Source organism: Colias eurytheme, chromosome 12, assembly GCF_061535395.1.
Source record: "Colias eurytheme isolate Ceu_HAF_F1 chromosome 12, ilColEury1 Martin Lab GWU primary, whole genome shotgun sequence".
NCBI lineage: Eukaryota > Metazoa > Arthropoda > Insecta > Lepidoptera > Pieridae > Colias > Colias eurytheme.
In genome coordinates this window covers 9,595,655-9,616,643 of record NC_142991.1, presented here as the reverse complement: position 1 = coordinate 9,616,643, position 20,989 = coordinate 9,595,655, and the positions used below count along the sequence as shown (strand labels likewise).

The window sequence follows — 20,989 nt, the reverse complement described above, 5'->3', positions numbered from 1 at the left end:
TATATAAAAACACACGCATGATATGATATTTTCCAGTAATGGGCTTTGTAAATACTAACCAGTACGCGAACTGAATCGGCAATTTTCAATTCGGATGAATGAAATGACAAAATAACAAAAAGTTACAAATTTACGACAAAATTACTCGACTAAATTAAGGTGTACACAACGGTCTCGGAGCTCGACATATACCTACAATACATTAATAATTTTTTGTTTGTGAATTATTTAAAAACAAATAAATGCTAAGGATAAGAAAAACCGAATAAATTAAAACAGCATTACATCATTCAACGCGAGAGTGACGCGAGCGGGTTATTGACCTCATCTCGTTATCTTCTTGTTTCATATTCAATGTCTTGATTTGTCACTCTTGCTTCCTTGCATTCTTGTAGGATATTAGCTCAGTTAATAGTTATCCTGAGAGTTGCGCGTTTTTGTTATTGTAATAAAACTATGCGAGTCTAATTTCGTTTCTTGTTAGTGTAAAAAGAGACGCTTGACGTTTGCCGCAGTCAGTTTAATATTTCTATTTGAGCCGTAGTTTCATTTGTTTAACTTATTATGTTTACGAATAACCCAATTCTTGTATAGTGTATACATATTTGTACGTTTGTACGAACTTATGATACGCAATGATTTTGATGTGAATAGTTTGCTCTATTATGTTCTGTCAAACATTACTTAGAAAGTTATTCCACGCTTTTTCACGGAAAGCTTAATATGGTACTTTCTATTGAAGTGTTTGGTATTATATTATTTTCCCTATTTCATAATAGTATTCTATTATTGGTAGTCATAGCTACGAGAGTTGTATTCCTTATCTATGTGCTACGCTGATACTTGAGCAAGGAATCTCGTTCCATATTTGGTCATGCCGGTTTAACTCGAGTATATTAGGTGACAGCTAAGCGTGGGTGCGGCTGAGTCAGCGTGCAGGCACGGCCAATCGCCAAAATAGGCACAAGGTCGCCCACCACCTGAGACCTAGCTAGACATTCGACTAACTGACCCGCATACCTAGGTTTTGTACTAAATCGTGGTACCATAACATTTGGTACTCGTAGTATTTTGTAACAGATTGTAAATGATAACAATACATATATAGTGAATTAAAATGAAATGAATGTTTGTTGAATATAAATCAATATAAAATGAAAATATTAGTATTTATTACACACATGTCATAGCGGTGAATGAAAAATTCAAACGTATAAAATATCAAAGGAGAGCCAATAAAACGGTGCCGTAAGCCGCAACCGAAATAACTTCGCGCCGAGATCTGATGTCAGATTTAATTACAAATACGTTTACTGTCAGTACTGAATAGGTTTCGCGAGACACACGTTTCGAAGAATAAAGATAAATTGATTCGAATCGAAATGATCTTATTTCCCAGAAATTGTACTCATGCACGACGGAGCTAAAATAAGACTGAAGTTTTTGCAATTAAATGATGTTTCACTTTGAAATCGATTTTTTCGTCAGTCATAGACGATTGATTTTCCAGGAAATAAAATTTTTGTATTGTATTGTATTGAATTTAAGATTGTTGTGAGCGATGGAATTTGATTAGTTTTTTGGCATATTTTGAATTCCGATATGATTTATAAAGTATAAGTACTAAGTTTTTTTACTTACAGTGTCTAACAAAGAAACATGAAATGTAAAACATTAAAATCTATGTACACCTGTATTTCATTAAAATAGGTAAAGCTATTTTACCGTGACTAATAAAAGTAACCTACATCCATACATACACATTTTCGCATGTATAATATTACAGATGTAGGTACCAGGCTAACATAAAATCACGCGACATAACCAGTTGTAATCAAACGATCGCAGCAATCCCGCACGACCAGACTGCCTGACTAGACGCATCACTTTCTCTCACTAAGAGATTATAATGAAGTTAATTTGGAAATGCATGTATGATATAGCAGGGTGTTGCGTGTATAATGTATACACGGTATTAACGGGTATGGTACCTCTTTGTTTTGGTCGTGTTATAGGGGTAGTAAGAAGTTTATGTTATGCGTTATTAGGATAGATTTTTGAGTTTAGAATAAGTTTGAGATTAGTTTTATTCGTAAAATGTTTGTTATGTAAACATGGTTATGAATAGTGTATTGATTGATTGTAATATTCATAAGTTAACCACACAACGTTTAACGATACATGGTACGTTTATGATAAAAAACCCTTGATTATTTATGATAGCTGGTTTGAAATCAATCTACACATGAGTTCATTTGTTACCATGTGTGGTACATAAGTAATCGAAGGTACATATTAATGGCATCGTTAAATGCCTTCATACAAATTTGCTCACGATCTCTGAGGCCTGCGGAGGTTCGCGGCCTCCCAAACGCGAACTAAATTGGCGTTTTTCATTTATTTATTGTAGAACTAGAAACTCAAGGTCGTCGCACTTCCTATTCACAACAAAGGGTTTACTTAACTCGTCTTGTTTTAACGTAAAAACTTTTGGTGACACGTACATTTTTTATTCTTAAGTGTTTTAGGTACATTTACATTGGGTACATTGTACCTATTTGCGGATCGTTTTTCCTTAAATTGTAAAGCGTCGGGACTCATCCGGTTTAGTTAAACAATGAATTATTACTTCATGATAATTATAATTGGTAACATACAAGTTCCCAACTATGTACTATCATACATATAGTTTCTATAGCTGAAATTATTATTTGTTTGATTGTTTGTTACTCCTTCACGCAAAATCTTTTGTTATTGTTACCTGAATATATATTCACATTTTGATATAGTGATATTCTATATAAAAAAGGTGAATATTTTAAATATCTTCGCGTACATACACAAATATTCGGATGTGATAAATGATTCATGTTTATACTAGCGACTCAGTTCAAGGCCGCGATCGTTTTGAGCGCTATTCAAATGTGTCGGGTTGTACTGGACGGTGCATGTTTGTTTTGGTATTCTTTCAATTGGCGGGAAATATTGGTTGGTTGGATTTCGATTGTCCTTATCTTGGCGATGTTTTAAATGTTAAAGTTGATATTATAATTGAATTTTTTGTTTGGTTAGCTGACTATAAATGCATGTCATCGTACAGGACATGCTTAAGAACTAGTGTACACAAACTACTATTAGGTAGATTTTTAATGGGCAGAATATATGGTGAGTATCTGATACGGCTAAAGGTGGGTGAGTACATAAACTTAAGATTAGCCGGCTAAACTTAGGTTTATTTTCGACGAGGTGTTATTGTTAGTTTGTTCTATCTTTAGCCGGCTAAACTTAAGTGTAACCGCAGGCCCTTGGTTAAAAATGTAGAAGGAAATGGAAAAGGAAACAATGTAATAATGTTTACTATTTTGACACGAAAACTTTATTAAAAAATAATAGTAATTTCGATATTGTGCAACGCCGACATTTTAAATACGCGCAACTTTTAAATCGTTCTAAAGATGGAATATCACGACGCAAAAAAACATGTTATCGAACTTTAGCTGCTTCTCGAAGATAAACCTAAGTTTATCCGGCTAATCTTAAGTTTATGTTCACACCTACCTTTAGCCGTAACATATCTATCAAAAACCATGTCTTGTATTTGCTGTGTCGCTACTTATCCTTTGTGACTCTTCTTCTACTATAAATATAACTTGATAGTAAATGAAAGCACACTATTATTTGACTCTTTCCGGTCAATGTCGTGTGTTATGTCCGTCCAGAGTTCAGAGTCCCCACTTAAGAGTTAATTTGAGCTTCTAATTATCCGTTCACGTAAACCTGAACAAAACAAATACATGTATAAATAGAAACACCAAGATCCCTTTACGAACAAAACCGTTATTGCACCAATTAAGGCGACGTAACAAACCATGGTAAACGACTACAGGTACGTACCGACGATTAATTGTTTTAACAACAATGTGTTTGCACAAAAAACGGTAAAGTGCGTGTCGGCCGGGCATTTGGCTCTATGATCGCGAATTGAGCTTGTTAGTCACGGTCCTTAAGGAAGTGCTTTTTTGAAGTACAATGAAATATAGAAGGGACTTTTTGTAGCGGAAATTTTTGTTTGTAAACGCTTCGTTTGAAGTGTCGAGAATGTAAATGAATTGGTTCCAAATTCCAATGTTTTGAGTTTGTATTGACAATCATTGTTTTTTACTTTTGAAGTTGTAATAGATTGTTTTCATATGGAATATAATATTACGAATTCGATAGCAGACGAAATGTCTTTGAAGATCGGATGACTGAATAGGCTTTTGAAAATGGTCTGCTTGTTTCTATTGTAAAAATTGATTTATTTTTAATTTACCGGCTGCATGTGAGTAACATAAATATTGAGAAAATAAGGAGGTAACTAAAAATCGACAAAATATTATTAACATTATGAATTTACGACTCCTTGCTTTTCAGGGTTGATATAGTATCAGCCCAGAGTTTAAAATAGAGTTTAAAACGTTTACCATCAATGTGCAGTTGTGAGCACTTCGATAAAGTCGTCACAATGTTACCAAAGCGTATGGCATGTAATCGATTCGCGGTAATTAGCTAATTATATAACCGGACGGCGACATTCCGGCGTGCGTGTTCTAGGAATGTGTGGTGTGCGGTTTGAGTCAGCCGGGTACAAAGTCCATGGTGGTAGTATACCTTACCTTACCTATAGTCCCATAGTACTATATAAGGAAGAGTATAGAAAAGGCCATAAGAGTAGAATTTCTAGAAGTTTCTTTTACTTCCATGCGTGCGACAGCTGAATCCATGTGATCCAATCCAATGATTGTGAAGTATAATTAAAATAATTGTGAAGTATTAAGCAAGGCGGGTGCAAAGACCATTTTGGCGTATATTTCTATGGGTAAAGAGGAGAGGAATTAGTAGAAGGTTTTTTGAAAATATTTGGCAAAATTTAACTAAATTGTTTAGATCGTATGTTAGTGTGTAGTAAGATAGTGAACCTTTGCTTGAACTACATATATTATTTCGGGAGTGGAAAATTTGGTCGAATATTTAAATTGAAGATGACTTATCAACAGGATTTTAGCAACAAGATTGATACGACATAAAAAAAAATTGGTTGTCTGTAAAGTCGGTTTACCTACTGACGATAGCTGTTGAACGTGACAACGTCCGATTGTGCTTCTTTGTCGCTCGTTCCGCGCTCTCGCTTGCACTTCAAACCTTACATGGAACGCCTCAGAGCGAGGTAACGCCGCATGAGTCATGTTTTTTCTTGCGTGCAGCCGGCTCTATCGAAATAAAAGACGTTGTCACGTCAATAACGAGTTATTTATGAGTAAGATTTGGAACCTGAGTGAATAATTTTCCATAGAAGTCTGAATCCGATAATAGTAACAACTTTTTATGCTTAACGACAAAACGTTGACTCATAAACATATGTCTCAAATGTGCTACTGGGTTTTAAAGGAATTTTGAAGCATTGAATATTAATGTGGTATTAGCGATTAGGTATTACAGACGCGATCTTTGAACAGGAAAGCCAATGCATTGTTAAGTGTTAACTTTAATACGAGATTTGATCAAAATAATACACTTGTCTATATTGCAAAATCATTCTTATGTGTTGAAGTAAATGTAACCTTTCGATATGCCTGAACTTACAAACATATCTAGGCATAATATAAAAAGAGGAATATTTGTTTTTAAGCTATTGCATAGCTTCTATCGCGGGCCTTGAGCGCGGGGACTGAATCCAGAAATTCCGTAACGAAAAAACCTCACGCTCCCCACTTCGACGGGCACGGAGGTGTGGCTTGAAGGCATAGCATGCAATAGCTTTACCGCGGCAGTCCCCGAGTGCCACACGTCTTTTTTTTTGTAAATTTGTCTGTCATTTTTATACTTCTAAAAGGCTAAAAAAGTCTAATAATTCAAAGCCACATAATTCCAACGTGACATAGCCTTTTTATCCCGGGGCAAGGCAGCGTGAACCGGGGGCGAGCGGCTTGTATAAATAGACACTAATCACAAGCTGTTGGCTACTACATGAGGTATAACGTAGCTCATTACGTTTTTTATCTGCCCTGAGTAAGGTCAACGTACACTATGTCGGATATAGGCACCATAATAATAATAGGTCATTTCTATGGCTTCGGGCAGGTGCAAATACCTCATTAATAGATGGTTCATTATGCAGATAGTTTTAACTCTAACCGTCGTACAGTGGTGAAGTGCATAGCTGACATTCTTGAAGTTTTTCGTTAATGGATAGGAATTAGATTTGATTATAATTACAGATTACATAATACAAAACATGTAAAATATGTAAATTAAATCAATGCGAGATTGAATCTCATGTCTAATCGGAATAAATTGTACAACAGCATTTACCTGCTTGTATGTTTTTCCAAAACATGTCGCGCACGCATTTTGATTTCATTTATACTCACCGATACATTTACATCCAGTGACGTCGTCGTAAAACAATAACATACAATTGACGAACACCAAAACGACGTAAGTTGTGTTTTACAACGCACCACTCGTCCTAAATCGTAAGTCTCCGTATCGCGGTACGCAATGACGATGTGTACTGACTTTATTGGAATCGTAAAACGATAGGGTCGCTATGAATTATTGAAGCGTTGTAAAGAATGCAAGCTCGTAAAGCGGGGGTTGCGTGCTTTGGCATTTGCGCTGGCCCTTTCGATATTGCCTTTGCGACTGGAGAAAGTGTATACTGGCTTTATTTTTGTTATGTGTTGTATTATTTCGTGGTATTGAGATTGTTTTGATTTTGTGGCTTGGTGGATGAATGAACATGGAATGTATTTAACTGGTTGAATTTCAATTTTTGGGCATGAATTTCGTGTTCTTTATTAGGCAACTGTAAATTGAATTATTTTATATACAGGTTTTTTTTATTGTGCAATGATTGACTAATGTTCTCGAATAACGTCAATCCGTTAGCAGCTTCAATTCCTAGAATTTGTTTTAAGTCCATATTTTGTCTAGTCTAGGTATGTTTGCTTGTCGCCTTCTACACATGTGAGGAAAACCATTGATATAAGAACTATTCTAGGAATCTTCGCAATTAATTTGAATAAAGATGTTGACGCTAATATACGTACAATAGATGATTCAGATATATCTACAAATCTATACTAATATTATAAAGATGAAGAGTTTGTTTGTTTGTTTGAACGCGCTAATCTTGGGAACTAATGGATCGAATTGAAAAATTCTTTCGGTGTTAGATAGCCCATTTATCGAGGAAGGCTATAAGCTATATATCATCTCGCTAACACCAACAGGAGCGGAGCACTGCGGATAAAACCGCGGAGCACAGCTAGTACTTAATAAAAATCACAAATACTAGGACAATATGCACATGGCACGGTTATTCCAGCAAATGTTATTTTAAACGTGATCTCAACTTTTATGGATACAAACGACATTATTTAACCCAAAGACAGACTAGATTCAGTTTCACAATCAACGAATGTTACGTCATGGTGATACGATATGAATTATGATGTAATACGTAGATACATACGCGAACTATCATAAATAATAAATATATTAAATTTATTGCCAGTTTAGATGGTTCTATCCGGTAGGGTTTGGGATAAGGATCTTCGAATTGAAGAATTGACCTTGGTAACTACCAACCAACTTGCTTGGTTCTTTGGCATATTATAATATATGTATATGTATTACCTATGTAGTTAAATTTTATGTAAAATGAAATTGTAAGACTGACATGAATTTAAAAGAGCAACTATGGAGTTTCTTGCCGGTTCTTCTCCATAGATACTGCTTTCCGAATTGGTGGTAAATGTTAAAAATATGTTATGACGATTCAAAAGTTCTACTAGCAGAAGTCTAATTGAATAAATAAATCTTTGAGTTTGAGCAATGATGGCAAGGATTTGTTGTGATGATGTGATTTAAGTTTAAAACATTTATTGTTAATATGTATTAAAGTCTATCTGATACATAAAGTGCATCTAAAGCACAGCAAACAATTTAAAATGTAAATAGTCGAATATAGAAGTTTATATTTCTCTTTAATGTGGAAATAGGGATGAAAGTTTTGCCCTTGGTCGAGACGTTGAGTCCGCGAAAAATCGCAAGCACAGCTATTATTTGAGGATCAAAAATGTTAGCTGTTAAAAATCAGCTGTATCAAAATTGTAATACGTAAAAATGTTATAACTGGAGGCTAAGAAGCTGAGGTATTAACATACGAAGTTTACTTTTTATTTAGATGCTTCTATAATAAAAAATGATGATCCATCTTGCTTACTTAACCTAATAATGTACGTCATCAATCATCATACCAATAATATCAATCAGTGATATAAGGAAAAGACGATTTGAAATCTCCGTTTTCCTTGTACTACAGCTACTCAAATACAAAGTGACAGATCTTCTAAACCCATGAGCTAAAAATTTGATTTTTGATCCTGGCCCTTCAAATAATTTACTTCCAAATTTCATTCAAATTATTGTAGGTAGTAATACAAATAGCCGTAAAGCGTAACAGACAAAGGGACTTTGCTCTTATATTATTAGTATGGATATGGATGCTGGTAGATTTTCAACAATACCTAACTTTAGTTAATAACATCAATGTATGTATTTAGAACATATATATCTCTGACTAACCAGGTTAAAGTTTAGAAACGTCCATATTTTTATGAATCAAACCTAACAGAGCTCATTGTTAAGTGACATCATTAGACTGTTATAATCATACTAATTATTAAGCCGCGGGACTATAGCGTTAGTCATCTCATGTGAACTATTCGACTTGATTCAATTTTGCTAGACTCGTATTTGGTTCATATTTATCAATTTCAGTAACTACGATACATACATACAGCACATATAGTAACTACGGTATTGGTTACAATCATCATCATTGGCCTTTACGTCTATATAGTCTGTCATATTTTCAATAATTACTCCAAATTAGATTCAAGAGTTCTTGAATGAATTTAAGAATTCAGTAGATGGTAATTTGGTATGGTTTACGCAAGTAGATTTCATCGCCATACAGTAAATAAGTCAAAAGCAAAGAAATTTCGATGGGAAAGCACATACTTTTACCCTAATCCATTTGTAATTTAATGTGCTATGCCTATACTCAAATATAAATCTTAACAAATTTAACACACTTTCAGTCGATTTTCCTGGATCCCGCTGGACACGATTCACACATAACATTAACGAAATCTATCAAGCCTCCAACATTTATTACATCAGGATGTCCAAACCTTCCGCAGTTACATAACGACAGCACTAGTTCAGAGTCAAGGTCCGCCTCTATTGGGCTGACCTCCTAAAACACAATTGAGTTGACACTCCTCCATTGAGTGGAATGGTAATCTCTTAATTGAGACTTGCGTGCTTTTGTGGTGATCTTAGTGATGCTATTTATAGACTTGACCTATAGTAATTTAGTTTTGGTAGGATTGGGTTCGGGAGTATAGACAAATTAAGGGCTGGATACATATTATTGGCTAATATTTATAACATGTTTTTCACTCACGTTTAGTTCTTTGCTGTTACTTAAGGGTTGAAAGGGTTGAAAGAAATCGCTTCTTAGCGTTGTGACTTTCTTTTTTATTTTTTTTTTAATGTATTGCCTTTCATGTTTATATTTTTAATCACAAATCGCAATGGACAGGATATGAAAATCCTGCAAGTAGTTGCTGAAGTTCAAATTAAAGGTTTGTGAATTGTGTATTACGTTTTAATATTTCAAATGTTATCAATAACAAAATGATTACGAGGGCATAAAACATTTTGTTATTGATTTGTCATCAATAACAAATTTAAAACATTTTGTTATTGATTTGTTATCAATAACAAATTTAAAACATTTTGTTATTGATTTGTTATCAATAACAAAATGTTTTATGCCCTCGTAAAAAGGACGAAGATTTTTAACGGGGTGTTATAAAACTGGAGCTATTATTTTCCTGTTAAAATCTCCAAAAGACATCTCTAACGAAGGTCTCTTTTTACGATAATTATTGGCCAATTAACTAACGGACCTGTTGAAAGGTTTCCGACGACAAAGATAACAGATAAGCAAGGAAAAAAAAAAGGCTTTTGTATGTTAAGATGTTTTTTGGGAATCGGGAAGCCAATTTAACGGGAATTGTTATTTAATAAATAAGTTAATGTTTGGGTTGGTCGTTTGTCTTCTTTAGACCCGTTTTATCTCAACATCGTCTATTAATTATTAGATTGTTATTGATTTAGTACATTTTAGGTGAAAATTATTGTTTAATATTACACGTATAAATTTACAAAGAATAGAATATTACACGATATTACACGATACAACAATATTTACTATGCACTTTTATGTATTTTTTCTCAAATTTTAGTTTAAAATCATACTAATTAATTAGCAAAAACCAACCAAATACATATTGCATAACATTATTTTGGTAGTACGTCGTAGTATTTAAAGACAAGTTTACTCAAAAAACGAGAAATTAAAACCACTATATCTCTAACAAGTTTATATATATTATCTAGTCAGATTTATCGGTATATCGGTATATCAATGTAAATGATTAGATTTCCTGTAACCCACTAAGATATGCGCGTGAGTCACTGTGCAGTGACTAAATGAATGAACTTACTGGGAAGCTATTAAGTATTTGCCGACCATTCATATTCACATGTGGCACCAATGACGACTGTATTTTTTATTTACGTTTGTTGTAGTTAGTTTTTTTTGAGTTTGAATGGTGACGAGGTTTGGAAAAGGATGTTACAGAATTGGCGTCTTTCTGTTGAATTATAGGCATTAATTTTTAGATTTATCACTAGAATTAGTTAATATATCTAGTTATAGACAGCGATTATTATATATGAAATATTTTAATGATTAAATATTATATTCAAACTCAGACATTTATTTATTCAATTAGACTTCTTCGAGAAGCTCTATTAAATGTTTTAGTAATCTTTAGATACAAAGTGTGTGTTCAAAACGATGGGAAACCTTTTAAAATCTCTTGTTTTGTAATTAGTGTGTCTAAATTAATATAAATAGCCGTGTTTTAATGATTAATTTTCATTTCAGATAAAAGGCACCGTAACATACCCACGGAATACCAAGTAAGTAATTCCCTTAGTAATAAATTTTGTTTAGAACGTACTCTATTCACTTCATAGATATTTAACTGTTTTAATCAGTTGTAGCGGGCTCTTATCAGCCGAATGGTCGGGGATAACCTCGCTTCCTTAGTGACCTGCGATAGAGAGAGATAAAATATTGATGTTTTGCATTAAAACAAAACATGTATTATGTGTCGAATAAAACACACAGCGTTGGTGAAGAAAGCTGTCTATGAATCCTATATATCTCTATGAAAAAGGGTCACCTTACCGAATATCGATGGATCTTTCACCTCACTAGCAAGAGCGCGTCCCTAGTATGTCATCTGTCATCGCCAATTTGACATCACCTTTGAAGCGCTGTCATCTGCCTCTGCCGGCATAGCATCTTCATCAGCAAGCAGTAAACTGCAACGCTGTGTGTTTTATTCGACACATAATACATGTTTTGTTTTAATGCAAAACATCAATATTATGTGTCTTTCTAAAACACACAGCGTTGGTGAAGATGTGTTTGATATCTGCTGGTGAAGAAAGACATACAAACGCTATGTTGAAAATAAATTATCTTGTTAATATTGTAATACCTAAGAGTATTAACAACTTAAATTTCATTCCTTTCAGAATGTTAAATGAACCTCTTGTATTGTAAAATAAAGTTATATTTTAAATTCTAAAAACAATACAAGGGGGTTATGTAGCAACAACAAAAATTGTTTTTCTTTCATGTAAGAACTAACCATATATCCTCTAAATTTTAAATTATTCTCCTCAGATAATCATAAGCCAATACTAATGAACTAAGTCTTAGAACCTAAGAACTGATTTATTATTTCTCTGTATCTTTGAAACAAATCAAAGTTCAAATAATAAGATAAAAATAACATTTTAAAAATTATAACTCAAAGGAAGATCAATGTCATCAAGGATAAACAATGGAGCCTCTAAGGCTAAATACTACAGTAAATAACATCTGTATATAAAATAACTATAATACCAATGTTAACACAACTGTACCTTAAGCTTTAAGCATGTTTGTTACACATTGATCATTACTTGGATCTTAAATCAATTACAATTAATTAAATAATTAATTAAACAGTTTAAGGTTACCTTAAAGTAAACCAGACTCACTGGCACTGGCTAAATTGACTGATTGACAGTAAAACTTTATAAAGGACTGTATGGTCCTTCCATTGCCTCAACAGGTTGGTGCCCTTACCACCTTCTTGAAGCCACTGCTGGACAGGGTTGCTACTGTCTTTAAGATCTGGAAAGACCTTATCTAGCCAGACATAAAGGTTTGTGTTGCAAGCTTAAAGGGTCCGCCCCTCTATAGATAAGAATCAATTATCTACTTTTAAGACTGAAAATCAGTCCTTTGTTACTTGAACCAACCTTTCCACATGGGTCACTGGGCATATTTATGTGTCTGGTTGTCCTCACAACCGACCCCCGATGGATAATATGTTGTTGTATCCATTTTATATCCAAATTCAGGTCAGGTTATAATCTTATTTTGCTGCGATAAAAGACTCTATTTTGAGATCTTCAGAAGTCATGTTCATGTCATGAGCTTCTCGGCCTGACCCCAGTAATAGCATAAGAGCTCCTGAGAGAATAGGGTCAGCTTGCTTATGATAGACCTAGGCTAATTAAAATTAATTAATTTAATTTAATTAGCTAAATAGAATCTCTGTGTACTAGATTACATGCATTCTTCTTTTTTTTTTTTTTTTTTTTGCATTATGAAAGTCACCTCCTGCTTGGAGGATCATATGTTGGCACTGTGGAGGGGCACCACTACCTAACTGCTCTTTCTCCTTTGCTCTACAATGGGCTTTTTTCTCCCCCTCCCCCCCTTTTTCGACTGAGCAGTTGGGGGGTAAGGCCATTCACCAATGGTCTGAGTGCTCCTGACTTCCGGGTCAATAACCATATATAACCATAATAGTCAATAACCATAAGCCATCTTTAGGCGCTTGACATCGAGTTGCGGAGAAATGCCCGTATATTATTATTATTTATTATATTAACCATAAGCCACCCTTGGGTGCTATGTATCTGCCCGGGTCCCGGGGTGCGAGGTGCGCTAGTACACTTGGTGGATTATCCTTGGAAGGGAATATTCAGCCTAGGCGTCAGCTCCATCAACGACTGCAGATGTCGTATAATTCGAAGCAGGCTTTGGCAAATATGCCCTGGCACTAAAGCACCTCTTTGGATAGCGGAATGGACCATATCAGGAGCCTCCGAAATATATTTCCTGTTGTACAAGGTAGGAGAAGCCACTCCGGTACATGTAGATTTCTTGAGAGGCAATCTAAATCAAAAGCCATTTAGGCGTCCTGGAAGCGTGCCAAGAGTTATTCTCAACTTCTCATCTAGGTACAGTTACTCAGTTGTGAGGGCTAAGAGAGTTAGCAACCTTTGTATGTGGGCGACCAAAGTCTGCTTGGTTGCTTGGGCTACAGGATGTGCGCCCATTTCAATCTACTCAGAAGCATTTTTATTGCATACCTATGGTACACTACATATAAGTCAGAAATTCTAAGGCCAAGTCCCCTGCTTCCCTCTCCATTTCTCTGACAGGTAAGTACTGTTCAGATGTCCTACTCAGCCCGCATCCGCGGTATCTGTAGTTAGGAAGTGACAAACTTGTTCTTTTACAAAGACTATGACATTTCTGTGTATGTTGTCTTTTCCACAGCTCGTAAGTCTTGTGTAGCATGTAGAGGGAAAGCCTTTCTCTCTTGGTCTGCTGTGCGCGAAACTCTAGAGAAATACCTGGAGGCGACAACTGTACAGTCCTCTCAGTGTTAGATGTCTAACTGTCTGCAACTCTTATTTAGTGCAAGACATGGTCCTCTTAATGACTACCACAGTATGCTCTATCTTTGAAGCTTTTGGGACTAGCAATAACACAGACATTTCTATACTATCACACATGAGGCACAAGTATCCAGGTTTACAATGTACATTTTGTAATTGATGTGCCAAACCTGCTTTCCTAAAATCTCTATGGTCTCCGGGACCTGTAAAGTTAATTGGAACAATCCTTGTAGACAAAAAGATAATTGTCTAACTAGAAGGCTGTGGCTCATTCTGTGGCTTTACTAAAATCTCCATGGTCTCCGAGACCTGTGAAGTTAAATTATTAGAATAATCCTGATAGTCTAACTAAATCCGAGGGCTGTGGCCCTTTTTGTGATTGGAGTGCCAATCAAGCTTTACCAATATCTCCATGGTCTTCGCGACCTGTGAAGTTGAATTGGAATAGTTCAGCCCATCAGGCTTTACCAAAACCTCCATGGTCTCCGCGACCTGTGAAGTTAAATTGGATTAGTGATGGTAGACCCAAAAGATAATTGTCCAACTAAACCAGAAGGCAATGGACTTTATGTGGCTGTAGTGCCAATCAAGCTTTTCCAAAATCCTCACAGTCTACAAGACCTGTGAAGTTAATTTTGTAATGGTCTCAATAGACCAAATTTAATAGCTTAAATAAAACAGAAAGAGGGCACCTCTAGCTTGTAGGGTCTCCGCGACCATTTGAAATGGCTGCAATATGCAGGCAGAAAATAGGCCAATGATGCCTGATTGTACAAGCCAATCCTGGCCTTGGAAGAATCTCATTACTGTTACCAATGATGTCTAATTTTACAAGCCAATCCTGGCTTTGTAAAAATTTAATTACCGTTATAACCTGTGATATGTATCAAAATTACCTGGTTAATACCCTAGGTATTTATTACCTGGTTAACACCTAGGTGTTTAGGTGTCTCAGATTGAATATCAACCTGGCGGAGCCATCAGCTCTTATTGCCAGAAGCATATCTGAATGTAAGTATGGCATATATTTTTCTGTGTCTTTCTGGACACTCAGTTCTTTCAGCATAACCATACTAAGCTAATCATGGCTAAGGACGCCTTGTACATATTTTCAGTACATATTTTTGTAGAAGATACAAATAAAAAATACAAAGATTTTGGTTACTTTACTGTTGATATTATAAAAATTTTATCACGCCTGAGTGTTAATTTTAAGGCAAGCTCTTTCACTTAAGTAAGAAAGGAACTAGATAAACATCATTATCATCGGTAACATTATAAGCAAGAATGATATCATTCAACTGTTCGGGGATATGGTAAATATGGGTCCTTGATGATGATAACGTATATAAACATATCTACTATCTATCTTATGATCTTTCAATACTTATTCAAATAAGTACCCATAGAATCAAAGCTTATTCTGGTATCAATTGACTATGAAAACACACTCTTTATGTTAAGAATTATTTACCATAAACTAGGTAATCTCAACTTGTAGTAATCAGTACCTCATACTGAAAATTGTGTGAGACCGTTGTTCACATTATACATTCTATATCATATCTTAAGTAATGTAAAACATGTTTGATACATGATAGATATGTAAATTATATTATAATAGTTAATTAACAATTTCTTCTCTTTAGAATATTGTGATAGACAGGTTTTGTACCTATCTAAAATATAAGTACCTCTTAATTGTTTTGAACTAATTGTGCAGTAGTGGGCACTAAGTAGTAGGTACTCACTTTTGTTGAGGTAGTTACAATTGAATGGTCAAAGTGATTGAGATACCTCACTACCTGCTGCTGGGGCTCGTTAGTCATAGGGTATCACGGTCGATTCCATAAACCTAAGTACCTTCTACCTAGGTAGCCTAACGATATCTCACAATTCTGGTTAAAAGCAATACCTGACACAGTAACCAATGTGCCTGTGTATGATAAATAAACCCGATGATAATATAGCGATCTCACTATAGGCATGCATTGTGTTTTATTATTAATTACCTACATCTAAATATTGATGTATTTGTGTCAAATACTGTGAAAATATGTATGCCACGTGTTGCATGGAATTCTATGCACGAGTCCGGACATGTTATGACAAGTCTGATTGTACTTACGGAATTTCTCGTCTCCCGGTCTCTTGGGCAGTGACGAACCATTGCTTCTCTCGTCCTCCGAGGACGAAAAAGAGTTCCCGCCACTATTATACATACCAAAGCACCGGTTTTCGAATTTTCTTCCGACAACGTGGTCTTTTGTGTTTCATATTGGAACTAATTCCGTTCCTAAACCAATTACTACTAAAATTTAACGCTTTATGTGTTTTATTCAGGTAAAAGTAACTTAATCTGATCACTTTTACTAGAGATAAATACTAATTATATTCTGCGCGATGTTATTGCGCACGAATTCATAAACGCTATGCCGGCAGAGGCAGATGACAGCGCTTCAAAGGTGATGTCAAATTGGCGATGACAGATGACATACTAGGGACGCGCTCTTGCTAGTGAGGTGAAAGATCCATCGATATTCGGTAAGGTGACCCTTTTTCATAGAGATATATAGGATTCATAGACAGCTTTCTTCACCAACGCTGTGTGTTTTAGAAAGACACATAATAAATAGTTACACGCCATGTCACATTATTTTTATGTACTCTGAATGAGTCCCACGATTCCTGTATCATTATAAAGTATGATACACTTAGTTTCTATAAGTGAAAGTAGTATCGTAATCGGTTCAATGTTCAAATTTATGTACAAACATACATTTTAATTTTATAGGTATTAATAATAGTTTTAATAGTAATGAGATGGACGCTTAATATGTATGTTAATTGAGTAGTTAATTAGATACCTTTTGCGTCAGAGTGTATATCTCTATAGGAGACAATAGATGTGACGAAGATGATTAACTATAGAACGTTTGAATAGTATTAATATTTTAAATATGAATATAAATAAATATCAGTGTTTTAGTCAGTATTCTAAAAATGATTTTACAATCTGTGGTATATGTAAGTTTAGTAAAACCTTTGAGAAAATTTTTTACAACACTTATAATACCATACATACATAATTCTAAGTGTTACAAAGTTCACTGGGTCATCAAGCACAGCTATACAGTATATCTATAACATCTACGCGTCATTATGAAACCCCAATACATATGCATACAGAGAATCACATCAAAATAAGCCCAAGCATCTGGAGCTAGTCCTTGGCCCTATAAATAAAGCCTGCGAACGGCTCAAACCCGTTGGTTTTTGTGCAACCTGTCTCAATCACCGTTAGACACATTTTATTGCCTCTTTTTTCCGTGTCCCGGAGTCCCACATAAATTAAAAAACCATCAGCTTTTTGCCGCTTCGGGAAGTGACCGATCTTTTTGAGTAACAACTATGTAGGTATGGTAGTGTGTTAGAGGTAATTCGTAGTGCGTGTGGATGGTTTTTGTGGACGTATGTTGTTGTAGTTTTATTGTTAGGAGTAGTGATGGATGGGATTGTATTCTGTTTATATGCTAGTTATACGCAGAGATACTATTAACTATTAAGGTCATCGGTGGTACAAGTGTTTTTTAAATATGTTTGCAAGCACAAAACTCAATAAAATTTAGACAATTGGTAATCGACAGATGGTGAAAGTTTGTGCACATCAAAATTTATAACATAATACCTAAATTAATCAATCTCTAATAAGTACCTGCTTTTAATAATTTCTTACACCCTTAGGGCGTTTGTCCACTACAAGGAATTTTACGGTCCGGCATTCCGATTTTTTACGGTCCGGTATGGCACGCCATTAATCTATATACTACGCTTGTGCACTATACGTAATTTTACTGTCCGACATTTTACTTTTCCCTATTCCGGATGGTTTTTTGTGTCTACGAGTCGCTGTAGGTATAATTGTTTTCGAATGCCCACTTGCTTGGATTTTACTGTTTTTACTGCATATGCCAATTGAAAGCAAGCTCTTGTTTTACTTTCTTTTAGTTGGCAATGAGATTTGAGAAGTCGGTATTGTTATTTTATATACATTGACCAAGCATTGACCTATAATTATTATCTAAGTAAGTGTTGGTAAGTTAAAGTTCAAGTGGGAATAGCTTTAGCTCCTCGTCACCGATTAAAATAAATAAGTGAAACACGCATTTTAAATCTCTTACGGAACTTTACTTTTTATTATAACGAAGTAATATAATATTTCACCTTCTATATTTTTTAATCGTTTCTTGTAAAATGCAAAATCAATCATTTATGATAGCATTATACCGCCAAACTTCCTTGAACTGTACCGCACTGATCCGAGTAAAGACGGACAGGTGCACAAGCAATTCATCGGTTTTTTCATGCCACACCGGACCGTAAAAAATCGGAATGCCGGACAGTAAAATTCCTTGTAGTGCACAAGCGCCCTTATCTGAAATGTCCGTCATTATTTATCCAACTGTTTCGAAGATTGAACGACAAAGCTATTAATTTGTCATTAAGTAGATCTTTTCTGTCACCCTTCACGAAAGGGATTCTACAAATTGACGTCACAGTACACAAAACACCTTTACACAAAAATTAGATGAGTCAAATTGTTCCAACGACTTCGGGGATGGAGTATGGCTAATAAAAGTTCCCTATGACGTCACACGGTCAAAATAATCGCGAACAAACCCCCAAAGCTGAGTCATATCCGCCCTGGTTCATTGATAAACCCCATTTCGTATAAACGAAACAATACGCTACGTCATTTATGATTTAAATACTATAAATGGGGGTCGGTGATTATTTCATTGGGTAATGCGGGCAGCGAAGCGATCGAATCAAAAATTATGCTGCATTGAACAACTAAACACTGGATACTTGTGGGCCGTATATTATGGTAGTATGAGAAATATAAATACATAGATGTTTGTTTCATATGACATTGACAATAATAAATATGATGCTTTATAGATGACTAAGTTTCAGCAATAATTTTATTGCAGTTGGAGACTTGGAGCCATCTTCTACAGTAAAAAGCGGAAACTACTTTTGAAGTCATAACATTGAACAAAACGAAGTAATATTTGATTCGAAACGTAGTAAGTTCATCAAACTGATCCTGGACTACGTTATCGCCCTTAAAGAAAATTCTGTTAATTTCATTAAAAATTTTAATAAATTATGTCTTACAGTATACCATAAAAGTAAAAATAGATTAGTAGAGCTGGGTTGGGACGGCTTGTATATATTTTAAAGGCCAATATAATCACAGCACTTTAAAATTTCACTTATAAATTGGCCTGTACCATTTTTTACAAGTATGGATATTTAGTAAAAGCGGACAGCGGATATTCATTATAGCGTGCAACAGACGAGTTGTATTAAAAAGTTACCTCTCTGTGACATTTACTCTGCCTTGATTAACTTTATTGGCGTTGTAATGTAGCACCTAGACGGTAATGCAGCATAACATGCATGCATGAATTATCATTTAATTTAATGATTGAAATGAGTGACATGCAATCAACGTGCTGGTAGTTGATTGCTGAAGCTTACTATTTTGTATTCTGCAGGTTTTGCATGCACGCGCACTATATTCAGGCTGAACGCGAACTGTATAAAAAAGGAATAAATAGAATTGTTGGTCATTCATGCAGCATCACAGTTCAAGTAAACGCATGTCATGCTTGAAATACCGTGTAGACACTATCTAACAGTGATGCAATGATTTCACCAGCTGCAGCTGCAACTCGTATTAAACGGTGATGGATGTGTTGCAAAATTAAAACTTTTTATATGTTTAAGCTTTTAATTTTAATCACGGTCACTTAGTATTATTTAAGTTCAGTATATGGGTAACAGTATATTGCTATAAGTAGGTTATTTATATTCGCAAAAACCTAAGGGATTATTGTTCTTGTACTGGTATTATTTATTTTTAAAGGTCTCAAAACGTAAATGTAAAAATACCTATGTAAAAACCTACTACTAAGTAAGTATAAGTATTGAGCTACTGCAGGTTCTTTAAAAAATATGATTAGACAAGTGTAGTAAAAGGCATAAAGCAAATGTGCCGCACATTTGCGCATATTGTGTCTAATAAATTATTTGATATTTCTTTACTGCTATGAAAATATATATGTATCCTCTAGCCTTAATATGAATCGATTGTTAAATTCAGTTTAGCCTCGATATAAACCTGCGCATTCTAGTTGAAATACAATGTATCTTTAATAAGGAAAGCTCATATGAAAGTGCGGTGCATATAAGGCCTCGCTCTAAACTTTTACCTTAGCATTTAATATGATGGAAAGACTGGTAAAGCGGGTATAGAGTTATTATTCTTGGCACTTTGTTGACTTTCCAATTTAGTCGGGTAATAGTCAAATATATAGATTGATTGATGGATTGAGATTGATTTTTATGGTAGTACATATTAAAAATAGAATCTTATTATAATTTTATTTTGTTAATTTAACTCAATCGTTAATACTTATCCTAAAATATTTCTGGTTCACTAGTAACCTTATTCATTCACGATTTTCGTGTAAGAAACATCATTGAAATTCTTCAAGTGGTTTATCACATTCTATCAAAATACGAAACGATATGGATATAACTATAAAAATATAATAGGACGCATGATGCCTTTATTCCAGTATGTGGCCCATAAAACGCACTCAAGAATCCCCTTACTCAAGGGGTTGGTAAAAACGGGTGTAACGTTTCACTTACCTATAAACTATATGTGCACAGTGCGATTTTAATGTGCCCATTAAATGTTTATTATGCCCGGTCTACACGATAACCGGCTTTTGTGCAATTGTTCACACAGGCTTGAGGCTGTGGATTCGTTAAATCATACGGTTATTACTGTAGACAAGACAACCTTATAGGTGCTTATAAGGTGATGATTATATACGTTTTTAATTCAGTAATTTTCCATTGATGCACTGTTATTAACACAAAGTCTGATATAAAGATTACTACTTCATTGATTGGGAGAAAGATTCATAAAATTATTTAGTGCAATAGTTTCTGATATACCTTGATGTGCAAA

At 34.8% G+C, this 20,989-nt stretch overlaps 1 long non-coding RNA gene across 1 annotated transcript in view; it reads left to right on the top strand.

The window, feature by feature from the left end:
- Nucleotides 1–20,989, top strand: part of LOC149904226 (uncharacterized) — a 143,963-nt gene that overhangs the window by 99,540 nt on the left and 23,434 nt on the right. The window contains exon 4 of the long non-coding RNA XR_016457335.1: nucleotides 11,072–11,106. This is a non-coding gene — a long non-coding RNA (uncharacterized LOC149904226). The remainder of the gene's footprint in view (nucleotides 1–11,071; nucleotides 11,107–20,989) is intronic.